Source organism: Phacochoerus africanus, chromosome 14 (assembly GCF_016906955.1).
Source record: "Phacochoerus africanus isolate WHEZ1 chromosome 14, ROS_Pafr_v1, whole genome shotgun sequence".
Classification (NCBI taxonomy): domain Eukaryota; kingdom Metazoa; phylum Chordata; class Mammalia; order Artiodactyla; family Suidae; genus Phacochoerus; species Phacochoerus africanus.
Genome location: NC_062557.1, coordinates 24,149,043 through 24,168,285, shown reverse-complemented (window position 1 = coordinate 24,168,285; position 19,243 = coordinate 24,149,043).

Sequence of the window (19,243 nt, the reverse complement as noted above, 5' to 3'; positions counted from 1 at the left end):
CTGCCAGGACCAACTTGGTCTCAAGTGAGGTGAAAGGTAGTGAGTGTATAGGCTGAGGGGTTCGGCCCCAAGGCAGGACCAGCGCAGAGGCGCAGGCTTCGCTAAGTTGTCTCTTCTTCCTCCCCTCCAAGCTGCCTGCCGTGTCCCTTTCCCCCTCAGGCATCCACTGGTTCCCCACAAAGGGTCCTTCAACTAGATTTCTGCCTCCACTAGGGCCTTGTCTTTTTTCTTTTTTGTCTTTTTGCCTTTCTAGGGCTGCTCCTGCGGCATATGGAGGTTCCCAGGCTAGGGGTTGAATCGGAGCTGTAGCCACCGGCCTACGCCAGAGCCACAGCAACGTGGGATCTGAGCCACGTCTGCGACCTACACCACAGCTCACGGCCACACCGGATCCTTAACCCATTGAGCAAGGCCAGGGATCGGACCCGCAATCTCATGGTTCCTAGTCGGATTCGTTAACCACTGAGCCACAATGGGAACTCCCTAAGGGCCTTGTCTTGTAAGACCCCATCTCAGAAAGGACAGGCTTCCCCTCCTGATGCCCAGACACCATTCCCTGGAGACTGGGATATGCCAGACCCCGGGGACACTGGGGTCACAGAGATAAATTGGGCTCAGCTCCTACCCCAAAGAACTCCTAGCAAGGTGGCCCCAGGGTCAGAGTTCTCGGCACATGTGCCCTTCAGATTCGGACTCAAAACACACCAGCTTGGAGTTCCGTCGTGGCGCAGTGGTTAATGAATCTGACTAAGAACCATGAGGTTGCGGGTTCGATCCCTGCCCTTGCTCAGTGGGTTAACAATCCGGCGTTGCCGTGAGCTGTGGTGTAGGTCAAAGACGCGGCTTAGATCCCGCGTTGCTGTGGCTCTGGCGTAGGCTGGCAGCTACAGCTCCAATTGGACCCTTAGCCTGGGAACCTCCATGTGCCGCGGGAGCAGCCCAAGAAATGGCAAAAAGACAAAAAAACAAAAAAACAAAAAACACACCAGCTTGTGGACATACATCACCCACCAGTGCATACACATGGCTCACGGAGCAAAACTGGACAAATCCCTGTGGTCCAGTTCCTGCACCCACACCCCCCCTTTTTTTTTTCTTTTTTGGCCACACCTGTGGTATGTGGAAGTTCCCAGGCCAGGGACTGAACCCATGCCACTGCAGCAACCCAAGCCACCACAGGGACGATAATGGCTCCTTAACCCTCTGCGCCACGAGGGAACTCCTGCACCCTCTTCTCTTGTCCCACATGCAGCCTCCCTGAGCTCCTTGGGCGTCTGCTCCTGCCCCCTCTTCCACCCGCCCTGAACCCCCTCCCGCTCTGGGCCCAGATTGGCAGTCCTTCAGAGACCACTGCCAGCCGGAATCATCGGATTAACAGCCAGGGAGGGCAGAAGGGGAGCGACAAGCACCTGTAGGAGCCCCTCCCCCCGTGACAGCTGCAGGAGTTCCAAGGCCCCAGCACCCAGCGCCAGGTGGTCGGCGTGGGCTCATTCTAAGGTCAAGGGCTCCGGCTTCTCACCTCCAGGCTGGCTCCCCTGCCCCACCCCATACACGTTCAAGGCTGGGCAGCCTTACCCTCTGGCTCCAGGCATGCCCGGGTCCCTCTGCACTTCAGTCTTCACTCTGTGGGCATTCTATTTGAGTTCAGCTCCTCTCTCTGTCTAACCGCTGTCACTCTAGTCCCCAGCTCTTCACACTAGTATCAGCCCCTACACCCACACCCACACAGCACCGCACTCCCACTGTGCCCCGGGCTTAGGGCTCCTGCCCCTCTCGAAAGGACCTGAAGATGTTGGATACATGAACAGTCTGTAGTCTTGGGGGGCATGGCTGGTTATGGGTGGGCAAGCCTGAGCTTTGGGGAGGCCCCGGGGAGAGACTAGTGTCCCTCCCCTTCCTGGGGAATCTCAGCAGACAGGCCCTTAATCTCAGGCAGGAAGCAGGGTCCGGTTACCAGGGGCGGGGGCAGGGGGGGGTACTACCCAGGGCTTTGGGTAAAGGGAGATGGGGTTTGGGGGGGAGGGGGAAGAAGGGCTGAGCAGTGGGATGAAGGCCGAGGGGTTCACCCCTCCACAGCCGGGTTCCTCTCTGCCCCCCACCCTGTGCTCCTGGAGATCAGGCAAGCCCTGGGCACAGTCAGGCCTCCCACGGAAGGCCAGTCCCAGGGGCCTCTGGCCACAGGACAGCCAAACAGCCTCTGCTCGGGTTCCCTCTGTCCCCAAGCCCCCTCCTGGCTTCCTGTACGTGTCCCTGTTTGCGCCGTGACTCTACTGGTCTCTCAGGGCTTCTGAGTCTCGGTGTTTCTCCACTGTGTTTGTCTGATTCTGTGTCTCTCAGGGTCCCTGGGGCTTCTGCCTGCCTCGCTGCGTGTCTTCATTGCGTCCACCTCTATCTCTGGGGTCTGTAAAATCTTGACGTGCTTGTTCTGGGCCGACCCCTCGGTTTTCATCCCTCTGCTTCCTCGGGGGCCGAGTCTGCAAACATCCCTGTATCTCCACGTCGCTGTCATTGAGGTCTCTCTGGGTCTGGGTGTACCTGCTGCATGTCTGTCTGTCTGCCTGTCTGTCTGGGACCCGCCTCCATCTGTGAGTCTGCTCTGGGCCTGTCCCTGGGCAGAGGCCCTTTGGCTTGTAGGGTGGGGATGAGATGGGGCAGCATTATGGATTGGACCAGGCATAAACTGAAGCAGGAGGGAAAAGGGGGACACAGGCAGGAGTGGGGGAGGCAGTGAAGGGACAAATCCCATTCCTCAGTGTTGCCTGGAGCAAGCTGGATGGCCCCGAACAACCAGGATGAAGTTCTTCCAGGCCAGTAGGCAAGGGGGAGAGGGCGAGGGCGCACTCTGGTCAGGGCGGAGGGTGGAGTCAGTTTCACAAAAACTGAAACAGGCACCAAAGGGGGAGAACCCCAAAGCAAATGGAAAGACAGAAGGGGAGCTCTGGGTTCTGACCCTGGCGCCGCCACCAGCCCCTGATCACCTGGGGCCCCGGTGCGTCCCCTCTCTGGGTCTCAGTTTTCTGCTCTGTAAAATGAAACAGTCAATACAGAATCCTCTAGAATTCTGTAAGAGAGCCGGGGGGGAGAAGATGTCCCTAAAACCCAGGGCAGGAGACCGGTCGCCGCTTTCTGTCCCTTGAGGGGTATCCCAGGGTCCCTTCCAGGACCTGCATCCGCCGCATCTGCAATGCGGGCTCCTGGGCAGGACAGAGGGAAGAATGAGGGTTAGAGAGCAGGAAGGACTTCCTGCCACACAGCAGGAGGGTGAGGGGGCCCCAGATTCTCCTCCCAGTGGTCCGGGGCCCCTCTGTTGGCACTGGGGGTGGAGGGGCAGGGTGGGGGTGGGGGCTCAGCAGCTGGGTAATTAGCCATCGCTCTCAGGCCCTGGGGGAGGGGCCGGCTGGACCGAGAAACCAACGCAAAGTGACAGGGGCAGTTTTGACACGCGGTGGAGCTGACGGGCCCAGGGGGCCAGGGCTTTGGTTTGGTGGGGGGGGGGGGAATCCATCAGATGATTAAAAAATAGGTCAGAGGGAAGAAGCAGCAGCCGGCACTGGGTCCGTGCTGAGAACGCCATGAAGCATCCCCAGGGCTGCAGGCCAGAATGGGGTGGGCTTGCAGGGGGCGGGTGAGCCAGGGGTGGCGAGGAGGCTGCCGGCCCAGCAGCTGGCCCTGCCCTCATCCCTGTCTCACGGACACACCTTGGAATTCTACCTACAGCCCACCTTCTGGCCTTCCTGTTGTACCATCTTCCTCCTCAACGGCAGGAAGATGCAGCTCTTGCTCTGTTCAGCCCGACCCCACCCGCAGCCTGTATACAAATTCTATTCCAGAAACACGGAGACTACGGCCCCCTTTGGAAGCCCCTCTTACCTTCCACCCCACGTCCCCCTGCTGCAAGGCAGCTTGCTGACTTAGCCTACATTTCTCGCCCATCTGAGCAAAGTCACCTACCCCCTATCCTCTTTGTCATCTTGCCAACTCTGCATCCTGCTTGGGGTCCACTCTGACCCCCCAGCTTGTTCTCAGAGCTTCCTTTTTCCTCCTTCCCTGCATTTCCTCCCCACAACTCCGTGACACATAACAGCGGCCTGGGATCAGCATAAGGCAGAGCAAGGAGTGAGATTGGAGACCCAGGAACCTGGGGCAGGGCGATCTCCCAGTTCTTCTTAGATGGAGGCTAGGTCACCGAGTCTGGATTATATAGAACTGAGACATCCGGTAGTGTTCCCTCCGTGTAAGCACATCCCACCTCATCCACTTAAGGTGGTTTTTTTATTTGTTTGGTCGATTGGTTGGTCGGTTTTGTTTTTAATTTTAATTTAATTTTATTTTTTGTCTTTGTCTTTTTAGGGCTACACCCGAGGCATATGGAGGTTCCCAGGCTAGGGATCTAATCGGAGCTGCAGCTGCTGGCCTATGCCAAAGCTATAGCAACGCCAGATCCGAGCTCTCTCTGTGACTTACACCATAGCTCACGGCAATGCCGGAGCCTTAATCCACTGAGCGAGGCCAGGGATCGAACCCACAACCTTGTGGTTCCTAGTCAGATTCGTTTCTGCTGCTCCACGATGGGAACTACTTATTTTATTCTATTTTATTTTATGTTATGTTATATTTTGTTCTTTTAGTTTTGCTTTTTAGGGCACACTCGTGGCATATGGGGGTTCCCAGCCTAGGGGTCAAATTGGAGCTGTAGCCGCTGGCGTACACTACAGCCACAGCAACATCAGATCCAAGCCGAGTCTGTGACCTACACCACAGCTCACGGCAACACCAGATCCTTAATCCACTGAGTGAGGCCAGGGATCGAACCCAAAACTTCATGGTTCCTTGCCAGGTTTGTTTCTGCTGCGCCACTACGGAAACTCCCTATTTTGTATTTTAGAGCCACAGGTGCGGCATATGGAAGTTCCCAGGCTAGGGGTCAAATTGGATCTACGGCTGCCACCCACACCACAGCAACGCCAGATCCAAGCCAGGTCTTCGACCTACACCACAGCTCATTGCAATGCCAGATCCTTTTTTTGGTTTGTTTGTGGTTTTTTTTTTTTTTTGTCTTTTTGCCTTTTCTAGGGCTGCTCCCGCGGCATATGGAGGCTCCCAGGCTAAGGGTCGAATCGGAGCTGTAGCTGCCAGCCTACGCCAGAGCCACAGCAATGCGGGGATCCGAGCCATGACTGCAACCTACACCACAGCTCACGGCAAGGCCGGATCTTTAACCCACTGAGCGGGGCCAGGGATCGAACCGGCAACCTCATGGATATTGCTCTTCTGAGCCACAACAGCAACTCCCACTTAAGATTAAGAAGCTGTTTTCCCACAGCCCCTCGCACTGCAGCTCAATCTCATTTCCTTTTCTATCATCCCCCAAACCTAGGGGAAGGAAGATTAGCTCCTGCAACTTTGGAGTGGAACAGAGGCCCTGTGCTCCATTCCTCATAAATCTCAGGCACAGGCACAAATCAAGCAGACAACCAGCACTGAGGCAGAGGGACAAAGCAGGCACTAGCAGGGCCACCTCCAGCTGAGTGGACACCTGGGTTCCAGCCACCACCATGGAGGGCACCCAAGGCCATGTTGGCGCGGAAATAGATTGGCTGGGTCTGACCTTGAGTTTAACCCCACTTACCACACCAGACACAGATCCGCTCTGACACGCAAGTTGGAGATTTCCCCGGGAGCCTCTTGTCTGCTACCCACCCCCCTCAGTTACCCAGGAAGTGTCACAAGGCGTCCTGCCAACCTCTTTCCACCAGAGCCATGGGCAGCTGGCGCTCTGTACAGGGCCCTGAGACAGCCCCTGGACCCTCATCTCCAGCCACAGGGGTCATGAAGCTGGTGTGGTGGCCCATGGTCTTCCCTCCCCCCCCATGCCAGGCTCCATTTCTTTCCAATCACTGGCACCAGAAGCTGACATGTTCTCTGGGTTGGGGACGGATGGCTATGGATATGCAAGTCCTTAGCAACTGGGCCAGTGGCTTGAGAATAGAGATCCTGGGCTCAAGGTCTTTGCATTTCACACACACACACACACACACACACACACACAGACGTATAATGACGTGGAATCACCACCCAAGGGGCAGAGCTCCAGGAATGGTCTGCATACCCACGTTCTCAGGCTCCCGCTACCCTGAACATATTGCTGCTGAATCCTACTTGTATTTCGTCTCATTCTTTGACACCACTGAGTTTGGAAATTGGAAAAACCTGAGATCTTGGAGTTCCCGTTGTGGCTCAAGGGAAACAAATCAGACTAGTATCCATGAGGATGCAGGTTCGATCCCTGGCCTCACTCAGTGGGTTAAGGATTTGGCATTGCCGTGAGCTGTGGTGTAGGTCGTCGCTGCCACGGCTGGGATCCCGAGTTGCCGAGGTTGTGGCCAGCAGCTACAGCTCCAACTGGATCCGTAGCCTAGGAACCTCCATATGCTTTTGGTGTGGCCCTACAAAGACAAACAAACAAACGAAAAACTTAAGTTCTTCCTGATGCACCCACTGTTGCTTGGGGCATGGAGAATAAGAAAAGAGAACACCCCTCAGGCAATGCGTCCCTTGATTTCATTAGGCCCCATGATGCTGCAGGGCAGTGGGGCAGGGATCACTATACCCATTTTGCAGACAAGGAAACTGAGGTCTAGAGAAATTAAGTATCTTGTCAAGGTCACACAGCAGGTGACCCAGTGCTGAACCGTTATGCTTGCACAGTGCCCTTCTCATGACCCCACCTGAAAACAGGATACTGTCATTCTCCATTTTACAGATAAGGAAATTGATGCTCAGAGGGTGACTTTATTTTCCCAGGCTCTTATTTTTATTCCCTGCCCCTCTCTGCTCACAAGGGAACCTCCCCAACCCAATTCCGGCTCAGAGTCCTTCTCCTTCCTCCGGGGAAAGGCAAGATCTTAAGGCCTCCCTCGGTCACCCCTGGTGTGTTCCCCTGTATGCTGGGAAGTCATTCCTAGCGTCCTTTTCTGTCTGATGACCTCGCAGAAATGAGCTCCATTACTCAGCAAAAGCCATCCCACTTATGGGGCAGGAGAGGGAGAAGCGGGACTGGGGAACTAAAAGGGGGCGGGGCCTGGCTCGGTCGCTCGGTCCAGGCCCGGCTGGGCATGTGGCTGCCGGCGAGGAAAACAGGTCCAGATGGAAGAACCCAGGAAGCCTGGTTTCCAGGCGCAGGGGCGGGGGCAGAGACATCCCTCACTTTTCTGAACTCTCTGCCCCTGAACAACTAGGCCCGCTGCTGCAGATCCACGCTGGCAGGTATTTCTGGGGGTGTGGGGTGGGGGCCCGGGCAGCTCTGAGATGAGAGGAAAATGCTGCTGGGCATGCTCCGTGCCGGTCCCTGCTGCCCCCTCTCCCTGCCCACTCCGAGGTTCATCACACCTTCAGCTCTGCCCTTCTGCTGATAAAACCTGCAGGCAAGCCCCATCTTGCTTCTCACCTTGGGACCTGTAAGCCAGTAGCCAAGACGCGGGGGGGCGGGGGGGGGGCAGAGCCAACTGGAGCTGCCAGCAGCCCCGCCCCTCTCCATGCCAACCCAACTGGCACCCTGTGTGCTGCTGCTGCAGCCTCAGTAGCTCTGGGACAGCAAGTAGAGGTGAAGAGCTCCTGTTCTGGAGTTCCTGTCGTGGCTCAGGGGTAACAAACACAGGTTCGATCCCTGGCCCCGCTCAGTGGGTTAAGGATCTGGCGTTGCTGTGAGCTGTGGTGTAGGTCACATACGCAGCTCTGATCCTGCATTGCTTGGCTCTGGATAGGCCGGTGGCTACAGCTCCGATTAGACCCCTAGCCTAGGAACCTCCATATGCTGCGGGAGCAGCTCAAGAAAAGACAAAAAGACCAAAAAAAAAAAAAATCTCCTGTTCTTGGCTGGATGAGGAGGGGGCTTTTGCTGACAGCTGATATAGGGAAACTGAGAACCTCATTCTCCAGCCCCAGCCTCTTCTCAAGATCTATGCCCCCGAATATGCCATCCTTAACAAACCCCGGGAAGAACTTCCACAAAGATCATTTGAGACAGGGACAGGGTCCCTTTCTCGTCCTGGACTGTAAGTTCTTCCCTGAGTCTAGCTGTGATCCCTTACAGAGGGGTGGAAGGGGAGAGAGATGAATCGCAGTTTCTTATAAACCTGGTGGCTTCTTGTTCCCCGACAGCGGAGGAGCTCTGTGGTTCTGGCTCTGAGTCAGGTCATATCGCCCGGGCGTCCCCAGTGCCACCTCGCTACGCCCCGCCCCAGACTGGAAAATCAGGCTCATGCCTCTGCCCGAGTCAGTGCTTCCCCTGCTTCCCCTCACGATCTCGCTTTCCCCTAAAGGGAGGTATTTCCTCGAAGCTGGGAAAAGTCAAGGGGGCAGAGACCCGCCAGTTACCGGGAGGCAGGAGGTGGGAGGCGTGGAGGCGGACGCTGGGCATGGGGCATGGGGTGGGGGTGGGGCTCCCTGCCTTCCTGCCCATCCCCCCACCCCATTCAGCCCAGCAGTCCTGCTCTTCTAGCTCAAAAGATGCAGGAGCGTGGTGTGTGTGTGTGTATGTGTGTATCACACACATGCATGGTTGGTTTAGGGGGTGACAGTGGGGTGGAGGAGAGGGGATGTCATGCTTCTGGTGCCTCTATGAGTGACACAAGTTTTTTTCCACATGTATGTTCTTCACATGGACCCTGTCCACATGCCCTCTCTCCATCTCTCCCAGAATCAAAAAGTTGGTCCTGCAGATCCTTGCTCTTGGCAGCCCGGGGGTCTTAAACAGATTCCCTCCCTGGCTTCCCCAAAGTTTGGGGGCTTCAGGAATCAGTGAGGAAGAAGGCATGAAAAATGACCCCATGAGTCCCACGAACCCCACTCCTGGATCCTGGATGAGGGCAGGGCAGTTTGGGGAAATGGAACCCTGGCGGGGGGCGGGGGGGGGGGCGACCTCAGCGTGTGCCCACCTGCCGCCTGGGGGCGGGGTGGGGAGAATGAGGGAGTGAAACAGGAAGAGAGATGGAGAGACAGAGAATGAAAGCCAGAGAGAGAAACTGAGATGATGGACAGTCAGAAAGAGATCGAAGGGCAGAACCGGGAGGAGTGGGCACTGGGAGCTGAAGTGTGGCGGTGAGTTGGGGGCGCTGGCAGCAGGGGTCTTCGCTAGCATCACCGACGCACAAAAGCTCAGCGCTGAAAGGGTGCAAGTCTTTCATCTCAAGAAGGGGACATCAAGGCTTAGCGATGGAATCACTAAAAGGGAGAACCGAGCCCAGAAGAACCCACCCCCTTGCCTCCCAGAACTTTTTTTTTTTTAAGCCCAGAAGGGTTTCCAGAGCACCAGGCACTGGAGACCTTCAGGTCAGCCAGCACTTCCCAACTTCTCTGGGGTGGGGCCGGAGGCCTTATTACAGAAGAAGACTGGAGATGGATGTGAATTTGCATGGCAAACGCACTTCTTCCTTTGAGCTGTTACAGGTCAATAAATATAGCAAACCTTTCTAAAGGATGCTCTTCCTCCATTTTACATACCATCGTATTGAGATGAGGGCATGCAACCTCCTCCTTTGGTGCCAGCTACCATGATGCACAGGAAGGAGATGGTAGAAAAAGGGGCAAGAGTATTTCAAATCCAGGAGAAAGAAAGAAAGCGTCCCTCTTAGCCATTCCCCTTCCACCCCGGACTCAGGATCCCCTGGGTCCTCTCTCCCAACGGGAGGATGGAGAGAGGCCCTGTCACGCTCCAGAACTATCCAATTCTAAGTGACACTGACCGGGAGCTGGGGGCTTGTCATGCACATTGCAGCCTGGCTTCTCCCATCTGCAGCACCCCTGCCTGAGAGACCACCAGGAGAACGTGGCCCAGAGATGGGAGGAGACTGTCTCCAGGTCACACAGCCACTGGGAGGGAGGTGTGGGAACTCCAACCAAGGACTCTGGTCTCAGGCCTGGGCACCAGCTGGGCTGCCAAGCTGATCCCCATGCAGCTCTGCCTGTGGTACGACTGTGCCCAGTCACGCCCTCAGCAGCAGCTCGGCTCCTGCGTTCCTTGAGAATTAGAGCTGGAAGATGCAGACTGAAGAGGGGCTCTTTGCAGACTTAAGTATCCTCATCCTCAGCCCCTCTCTTCTCCAAGCTGTTAGGCGAGGTGGCCCAGGAATAACGTCACTCCCCTTCCTTGGTGACCCCCCCCAAGCCCTTGGGCCCACAGACATGCTGGGGTACATGCAGCTCTGCTATTTGGGAGCGCAGGTTCCAGCAAAAGCCTCCACAAGAAAGCACTTTTCCACGTCTGCCTCTGACTCCTCTGAAAATTTGGGGGGCTAGTAGGAGGGGCTTCCAACCCCCTTAGTCATCCTAGGAAGCCAAGCTGAATAGAAGTGACTGATATTCACCCAACCACAAGCCAATTTTGTGGTTTCAGTTGTTTTCAGAAGGAGCAGCAATGCAGCGGCAGGAGGCCCTGGGCCCAGGAGTGGGCTGTTTTGGGGACCCCAGCCCCTGCCCGGAGCACTGACGGGGTGGAGGGGGGCCCTCAACTCTGCCCTGGCACGATTCAGCCCAAGTTCAGGAAAGCCCAGGACTGCCCACTTCACAGATTCACATGGAAGGGTTTGTAACAACTAGGAAGGCCATTCTCCCCCAGCCTCTCCACGGCCTGCTGGCAGCTTTACTGGTTAGGCTGGCTGCTTCCTGGATCCAAAGTGAACACTTTCTTTTCTTTCCTTTTTGTTTCCTTTCTTTTTATTTTTTTATTTATTTTTTACTTTTTTGGCTCCCTTTCCTTTTCCTCCCTTTCTCCTTTTCTTTCCTTTCCTTTCAGTTCCTGGGCCAGAAAATGAATCCAAGCTGTAGCTGCAAACTCCATGGCAGCTTCAGCAACACCGGATGCTTTAACCCACTGATGGAATTCTTGCCTCTGCAGTGACCTAAGCCCCTGCAGTCAGATTCTTTTTTTTTTTGCTTTTTGCTTTTTAGGGCTGCACCCACAGCACATGGAGGTTCTCAGGCTAGGTGTCGAATCAGAGCTACAGCTGCCAGCCTACACCACAGCCACAGCAACATCAGATCCGAGCCGCGTCTGTGACCTACACCACAACTCACGGCAACACCGGATCCTTAACCTACTGAGCAGCAAGGCCAGGGATCATCCGAACCCCCAACCTCATGGCTACTAGTCGGATTCGTTTCCACTTCGCCACAACGGGAACTCCTGCAGTCGATTCTTAACCTACTGTACCACAGTGGGAACTCCCTTTCCTTCTTTCCTTCCTTCCTTTCTTTCTTTTCCTTCTTTCTTTTCCTTCTTTCTTCTTTCTTTCTTTCTTTCTTTCTTTCTTTCTTTCTTTCTTTCTTTCTTCCTTCCTTCCTTCCTTCCTTCCTTCCTTCCTTCCTTCCTTCCTTCCTTCCTTCCTTCCTTTCTCTCTCTCTCCCTTCCTTCTTTTCTTCCTTCCTTCCCTACTTTTTTCTTTCTTTTTCTTTCCCTCTTTCCTTTCCTCCTTCCTCCCTCCCTCTGCCCCCTTCCTTCTTTCCTCCCTCTCTCCTTCCCCTTCCCTTTTCCTCTAATACGTGTGTGTAGCAGGAAAAATTCAGGAGCCACAGCAAAGAGAAATTCCCCCAAACGAACGTAGCCTGCCAAGGCCCCAAACCCAAACCTACAGACTCCCAGACCCAGGCTCCCGCTCCTTTGCTGCGGCACTCACTAACCCCGAACCCCCAGCCACATCTGTTCACCTCCCTCGTGAGCTGGGAGGAGACTCTAGAAGCATCTCAGAAGCACAGCATGCCAAAATGTCGAGCCAAGAGGGAAATTAAAACTACCCGGTCCAGTCTCTTCCCTTTTTTTTCTAATCGAAGAGCAGAAGCTCTGAGAAGTGATGCAACGTTCTCAGAGCTTGATTAGAACAAGGGGTCCTCACTTGGAACAGGCTCTGAGCACCTCCCCTTACTGCCCCGCAAGGAGCGAATTCTTCTCCTTCTCAGCTTTCAGTGTTGACCAGACTCCTGGTCCTGGGGACCAGGGAGAAGAATCAGGAAATGAGAGGTTGGCCAGGCACAAGGGGGGCCGATCCAGAGCATCGGCAGCCGGGCACAGGGAGGGTTCACATTTTTCTGAGAACATGCAGCATCTCCTGGTCCTCTTCCTCCTGGAAGCCTGCCTGAATTAGCTTTGGGCTTGTCGCCCTCCACACCTGGGGCAGGAAGTAGGGTTGGGACAGGAGTGGGGACAGAGAAGCCAGGGAAAGGGAGGTCTCCCCATGGGGAAAGAAGCTGCCCTAATGAGTCACTGCTGCCCAGGTGCAGCCCTCCTGGGGCAGGGTGGGGGGGCACGCGCCCATCTGTGGTTAAAGTTTATCATGTGATTGCAACAAAGGATAACGGAGCAGTGGACTGGAGCTGGCTCACAGCAGTTCGCAAGAGCTGATTATGTGTCTCGTCCCCAGGCTCGGTGCCATGCTGGTGCAGCTTAAATTGGAGAGCCGCTTGTTGGCCACTTAGCAGCACAGCCCTGGGGAATGGGGTCAGCTTCAAAGCCAGGAGCATATGCATGTGGGACTTCACGCATGTGTTGGCGTGCACTCTTCCTGGGGTCCACGTGGGGTCCTGTGCGAATACATGGCCGTGCTTGCGGGCCCATGTCCCCATGGCATCTGGGACATACTGTGTGGCCCTATGTTTGTTCCTGGTTATGCGAGACTGTGTGTGAGCGCCATGTGTGTTGAGAAAAGTGGGTCTGCAGGTGGGTGTCCCTGAGAGCCTGGTAAGTGAGAAAGTGTGTGTGTGTGTGCGCGCGTGCTTTTTTTGTGCATCTGGAGCTATGTGAGACAGGGTAAGTCTGGAGGACCCAGACACAGAGAAGAGACCCACATGTGCCCACTGCCAGAGCCTAGGGCTGCACCTGAGACCAGAGACACACAGACCCCTGAGCTCCAAAGACCCCCTGTGCCACGTCCCGCTCAGTCCCTGCTCTGTCCCCAGGCTTAACCACCTGCCGGCCCCGGAGGGAGTGGGACGCCGGGGCAGGTGAGAAGCTCTCTGATTCTCCCCCAGGTAAGTTCTCCGTGTGTACGGGCACGCCATAAAGGCCAGCACCAGGGGGCACTCTCCTCTTCCCTGCCCCTCACCCATGCTTCCGGGTGACCTATCTCCTTCACACCATCTCCTGAGCCGCCCCCATCTCCCATCCACACATTGTTTCTGCCGCTCCGGGGGTGGGAGCGGTCAGCTCTGGCAAATACCCACAAGGCCTCGGGCCCCAGGAAGGGGGCAGGGCGTGGGCATCACTCCCTGGGCCCCATTCCCCTATTCACCTGGGGGCCAAAAGCCGAGATGGGGTATCATCTCCAGAGCAGGGGTCCTGGACAGAACTACATGGGCGCCCTGCACCCCCCTGCCCCTCTGCTGACCACCCCGGCTCCTCCACCCCAGGGCATTTGGCTCCACGACCCCATCCCTCTCCAACCCCGGCCAAGAAGTCCTGAAGGCCTCTTGCTTCAGGCCCCCCCTTCACCATGGCCGCTTTCCCCTTCTCGCCTCCCTCCCTGGTCTCGCCAAGGCCGGAAGAAGACAAACATGATGATACGACAGTGGGGGAGGGACCGACCGACCGAGATGGGAGACAGGCTTTGACACCTGTGGTGTTCTAACTCAAATCCCTTACCCATATGTCAGGGGATATATGTCTTCTGACGCCTGGACCCACTCTCATCCTTCCTGGAGCCTTCAGAGCCCCACCGCCCGCAGTGGGTAATTCTGGTTGATCTGTTGGCCTCCAGCCTACACTGCCCCAACCCCAGCCCCAACTGCCAGCTGAGAGGGAGGGAGGGATTCGCTATGGAAAATATCCAGGGGACCAGGTCCCTCGGTTCATCTGGGAAATGTGCCCCAGTGTCTTCCTAGGAAGTTCTTCTGGAAGGCTACCCTAACCGGCCTTCTACTGTGGCCATGTCCAGCATCTTCTTCCCGTCTCAGCCAACCTTGCCCCCTCAGACAAAGCTGAGCTCTTGGGCAGAAAAGGAGCCAAGCTCCAAAAGCGAAAACAAAAGTCTCTGCTGGTCCCCAGTGCTCTCTGCCCGCCCCCTGCCCCCAGCCACCACAGAAACCCGCAGGGCACTGGAGCCTTCATCCCAAAATGAGTCAGGGCCCCTCAGCGGGGTTGAGCTGGGGCACAGGAATTTCCCCTCATCCCAAGCAAGGCTCAGCTTGACACCCACCTCTGTCCAGCCTCCTTGGCCCAAAGGGACAAGATATGGGCTCCCACCCAAAGGGGCTGGAGCTTCAGTGGGTGAACCCCACTGGCCCCGGAAACCCCTTCTGCCCTGGCTCCCTTTTTCTCGTGTTTTTTTTTTTTTTTAAGGGCTGCACCCGAGGCATATGGAGGTTCCCAGGCTAGGGGTCGAATCGGAGCTGTAGCTGTCAGCCTACACCACAGCCACAGCAACGCGGGATAAAAGCCACATCTGCAACCTAGGCCACAGCTCGTGGCAACACCGGATCCCCGACCCACTGAGCAAGGCCAGGGATCAAACCAGCAGTTGGATTTGTTTCCACTGCGCCACAATGGGAACTGCCTGCCTTGGCCCCTTGTAAGGCTGAATTTGCTCCCTAAGTCTGATGCCAAAGCAGGATCCGTGCAGGGTGCCTAAGAACAGGGCTGGGGGCGAAAATCGCTCAGCGCCCCTGAGCTGTACCCCGTGCCCCACAGTACCCTCCACATTTCCATTCCAAAGAAGTAAGGAAAATAGACAGTTCTCCCTAGGTTTAAGGACCCAGGGGACCCTCAAGCAGCAGGTGCCAAGAGGCCAGCTGCAAATCTTCAAGCTCCTTCTTTCTCCCCTGGTGCTCAAGAGAGCAAGACTTTCCCAGTGGGGAGGGAAGTGGGTTCCAGACCCAGTGAACCTGGCTGGCTGGGGAGCACTGAGGCAGCAGTGGTCCCCCTCACCCCAGTGGAAGCCGGCATACTCTCCCCAGCCTGCCCCCTGCACTGCGTATATTCACTGCCCCCAAAATAGCATCTCTGGAGGGGGGAGTGGGGGAAGTTCTCAGCTCATCCTTCGCTCCTTCCCACAGTGTGTTCACAGCTCTCTCTCTCTCTCACTGTCTCTCGCGACCTGGTTTTGCTGCCAGGCCATTCTGCCCTGCCTCCACCCTCGCCATTGGCTCTTCCAGGTCCCAGGACCCTCCGGCAGAGAGGGAGACTCCCTCTCCTCGGACCATCCTGTGGGCCACCTCCCACCTCCAAGCTGTGGCTGCCCCATCACTCCCCGCCCTCTTTGGGACAGAAGTACATTTTGTTTCAAAGCGTCATTGATCTTCCATTTCTGCTGAATAGCACAGCGACCCAGGCACGCATACACCCCTGTGTTTTTCGTTTGCCATCAGGGTCTTACCCAAGAGACTGGATACAGTCCCCTGTGTCGTACGGCCTGACCCCATCACCCAGCCCTTCTAAATGGAACAATCTGTATCTCCCGACCCCAACGTCCCTGACAGCCCCACTCTCTCCCCGCAGCTGCCTGGCAGAGACAAGTCTTCCCTCCATGTCCATGATCTGTTTCTGTCTTGTAGAGAGCTCCTTTGTGCCATATTTTATTTTATTTTTTGATTTTAGGTGTCTTGGTTCTATCATGGCTAACGCATGACTGATTTTTTTTTGAAAAAAAAATGTCTATTATACCTGATATACAATATTTTATCAATTTCCGCTCTACAGCAAAGTGATCCCTATATATATATATACACATTCTTTTTTTTCACATTATGCTCCATCACGCTCCATCCCAAGTGATTAGATTTAGTTCCCTGTGCATTTGTGCCCTATGTTGGCCTCCATAGCAGGGATTTCATGTAGTGTTTGTCTTTCTCTCTCTGACTTACTCCACATAAGTGGAGTATGAAGTAAACTCCATACACATCAACTGAGCACCAAATGGATCTGGGGGGATCTATGGGATAGATCCGTGGGGCAGAGGAGAAATATGTCCAAATGGAATGGTTCCGATCCTTTTCTCCAAGGATCTCACAACGGAGAGGCCGGACACCTCCACGTAAAGCCATGTGGGCAAAGGCCTCTGACCGAGCTGGGAGCCCCCTCTCCTCCCGCCCCGTAGCCCTAGGGCCGGGTCTCACACTGGACCCTGGCTCACCTCATGTCATTTCTGGAATCGACTCACAAGCTCCCCTGCTATTGTTTGGATTATTTTCTCAGGCGGACTATTTATTCCCTTGAGCGGCTCCCAGGATGACAGGGGCCAGTAGGGTCCTGCCCTGCAAAAATGCCCAATCTGACGGGGGAGGCAGGACGACGGAACAGAACAAAACTTCCCCGCTGGGTGGAGCTGGGGTGGAAGCCGCTGTGAGAGGGGCTCCAGCGAGAGGGGTCCCAGAGGAGGGGAGGGCAGGTGGAGCAGGTTCCAAAGAAGGAGAGGGGCTGGGTGTGTTAGGCCGGGGGAACTGGGATGCTGGGATGGGATGTCTGTCCCATCCGAGGAGGGAGGAGCAACCGTGGGTGCAGTTCCCCTGCCAGGGGCCAGCTGCGGGGCTGCCCTCCTGACCCCAGAGTATTGGAGGCAAGGAAAAAAGAACCTCAAAGGCCCCCCAGGGAATCACCTCCCCCCCTTGTTATTTTTGGCTCCATTTTCTTGGTCAAGAAGGGTGTCGGTGGTAATGCAAATTAGGAGGTGTTGAAGGTGCTGGCCGACACCCATCCTGTCCCCCCCCCCCCCCCCCCCCCGCTCCCCTGAACCTCGTCCCTCCCTCCACTCATGCCTGCGCTCACACAGCGGACTGGAACATCTGCAAGGCGCGCCTGGTGCCTTTGCCCTTGGCTGAGTTGGCACGGAGGGTGGGGTGATGCTGCAGGTTCTCAGGGGCTTCAGTCTCCGCCGCAAGGACAGGGCAGCCACCAAGAGGGCCCTCAGCTGATGCCCTGGCCTTCCCCTATCCCAGCTGCCTCCTGCCTTGCAGCCCTGCCAGGCCTCCCTGGGTGGTTCATATCTGCATAAATAATCAAGGCCCCAACCCAGAGCTCCGCCTCCAGGCTGCCAGTGGGAAGGGCACGGACTGGAGCCTTCTCTGCAGCATCCTGTCAACCAGGGCCCTCTGCAGATGTCCATTTGATTTCAGAAGCAACAAGGGGGCCCAGCTCTGCACACCAAGAATGTCTCTGATGTCTACACCGGGGGACGGGCAGGAGCAGGGGCAGGTGTTAAAGGATCTCACACGACAGTGTCCCCCGTATGTGGTCTCTGTCCAGAGCCCCGTCTCCGCCCCTTCCCAGTTAGGACCCCCTTGCCCTGGACAAGCTTCATCCTTGTGTCTAACCTCCATGCTTCCTAGAGTGGCCCCATCTGCCCTGTTCTCGGCCTTGCTAAGGGCGAAACGGGGCTGGGGGAGCTGCCCTGCTCCCTCCCTCTACTCAATAAAGAGATCACGGACTGAAACCCCCACCCCCTCAGGTCTTCTTCATTAGTCCTAATCAGCGGGGTGTGGAGTTTCTCATTAACACGGCTGACTCACCCACACACCCTCTCATTTGTTAGCAGTCAGCTCTCCCCAACCCCCACTGCGCCACACACACACACACACACACACACACACACACACACACACCAGCGCCACCGCCACCATCCCCACTACCAGCTTCGGGAAGGATCTGAGAGTTCCCGTCGTGGCTCAGTGGTTAACGAATCCGACTAGGAACCATGAAGTTGCGGGTTCGATCCCTGGCCTTGCTCAGTGGGTTAAGGATCTGGCATTGCCATGAGCTGTGGTGTAGGTTGCAGATGCAGCTCGGATCCCGCATTGCTGTGGCTCTGGCGAAGGCCAGCAGCTACAGCTCTGATTAGACCCCTAGCCTGGGAACCTCCATATGCCGCGAGTGCGGCCCTAGAAAATACAAAAAAAAAAAAAAAAAGAAAAAGAAAGAAAGAAAGGATCTGTTGCTCTCCTCAGTTGCTCACCTGGCAGAGCCTCTCCAGGGACCTGGGAGAAGGGCAGGGGTCGCCATGGCCTGGTAGCTCTGGCCGAGGAAATCGTGTGGGGACTAGGGCAGGGCTGTCGTGTCCCTAAAGATGAAGCAGGGAGGCCTGAGGGGCAGCTGGGGGTTGAAGGAGGGACTGAGGGCAGCGCGGCCAGAGCTGGGAGGCTGGGGGTTGGCCTTTCATCGGGCATTTGGAGGGGAGCCCATGGACGGCTTAGCATCCGGGAATCCTCCCCACCCCCCACCCCCGCCATGTCCGGCTGGGGGTCTGTGCTGGTGATGGTGAGCAGGGAGTGGGGCCCCCAGTGTGTCTTCTCCAGCCTCAACAGGGTCTTTCCTCCACTTGGTTCCTGTGCAATTGTCTCAACTCTTCCAGGGGCTCAGAGATCCGGGCCCTCCACCCCATCTCCCTTAGGCCCTGGGTCCCTCAACGACTCCCACAGAGTCATGGCGGCCAGTGTCCTCAACCCTGGTTGGGAAGAGAAGGATGAAGCAGGGAAGAAGGGTTTCCCAGCCCCTCCTTCAGCTCCCCCATCTCCATGGCCTCTCCTTTGGCGGCGGGGGCGGGGGGCGGGGGCATTAGGTTCAAGGCTGCAGTTCTAGAGGACCTGGTCTGTTTGTCCCACCTCCTCCCTCACACCTGAGTTCTGCCCGGGTCCCCAGAAATCAAGGAGACAAGCTGCCAGCATCCACACCATGTCGCCGTGCTCCCCTCACCCCGGTGACAAGGGGAATGTGCTGGTTGCAGGATACCGGGGTTCCCGCCCCCCTTCAGACGCGCTCAAGGACCGGAAGGGGTTACTCCTCCCCAGCTCCTCCCCAGATCATCCTTGCCCTTTTTCTCAATGGCTAGGATTTCCTTGTGCCTTGTGTCTTTGTAGCATCCCTAATTGACCCCTGCCCTTAGCAGATGCTTCCAGAGATCCAAACAAGACCCAGACCCAGAAACCTGCCTTCCTCCATGGGAGCTGATGGAAGTGGAGGAGAACCAGGGGAAGCCATGTGCCAGATGTTCCAGAACATTCTTTCCCAGCGCTTGTGAAAAGCCATGTCCCACAGAGATGGCTGTTCTCATCATCCTCCCTGGCACTCAGGACTTGGCCACAGAGGGAATCACATTTGGATCAACTTTGCGTGTGTGTCTTTTTAGGGCTGCACTCGCAGCCTATGGAGGGTCCCAGGCTAGGGGTCCAATTAGAGCTGTAGCTTCCGACCTATGCCACAGCCACAGCAACGCCAGATCCGAGCCACACCTGCAGCAAACATCACACAGCTCACAGGGATGTCGGCCCC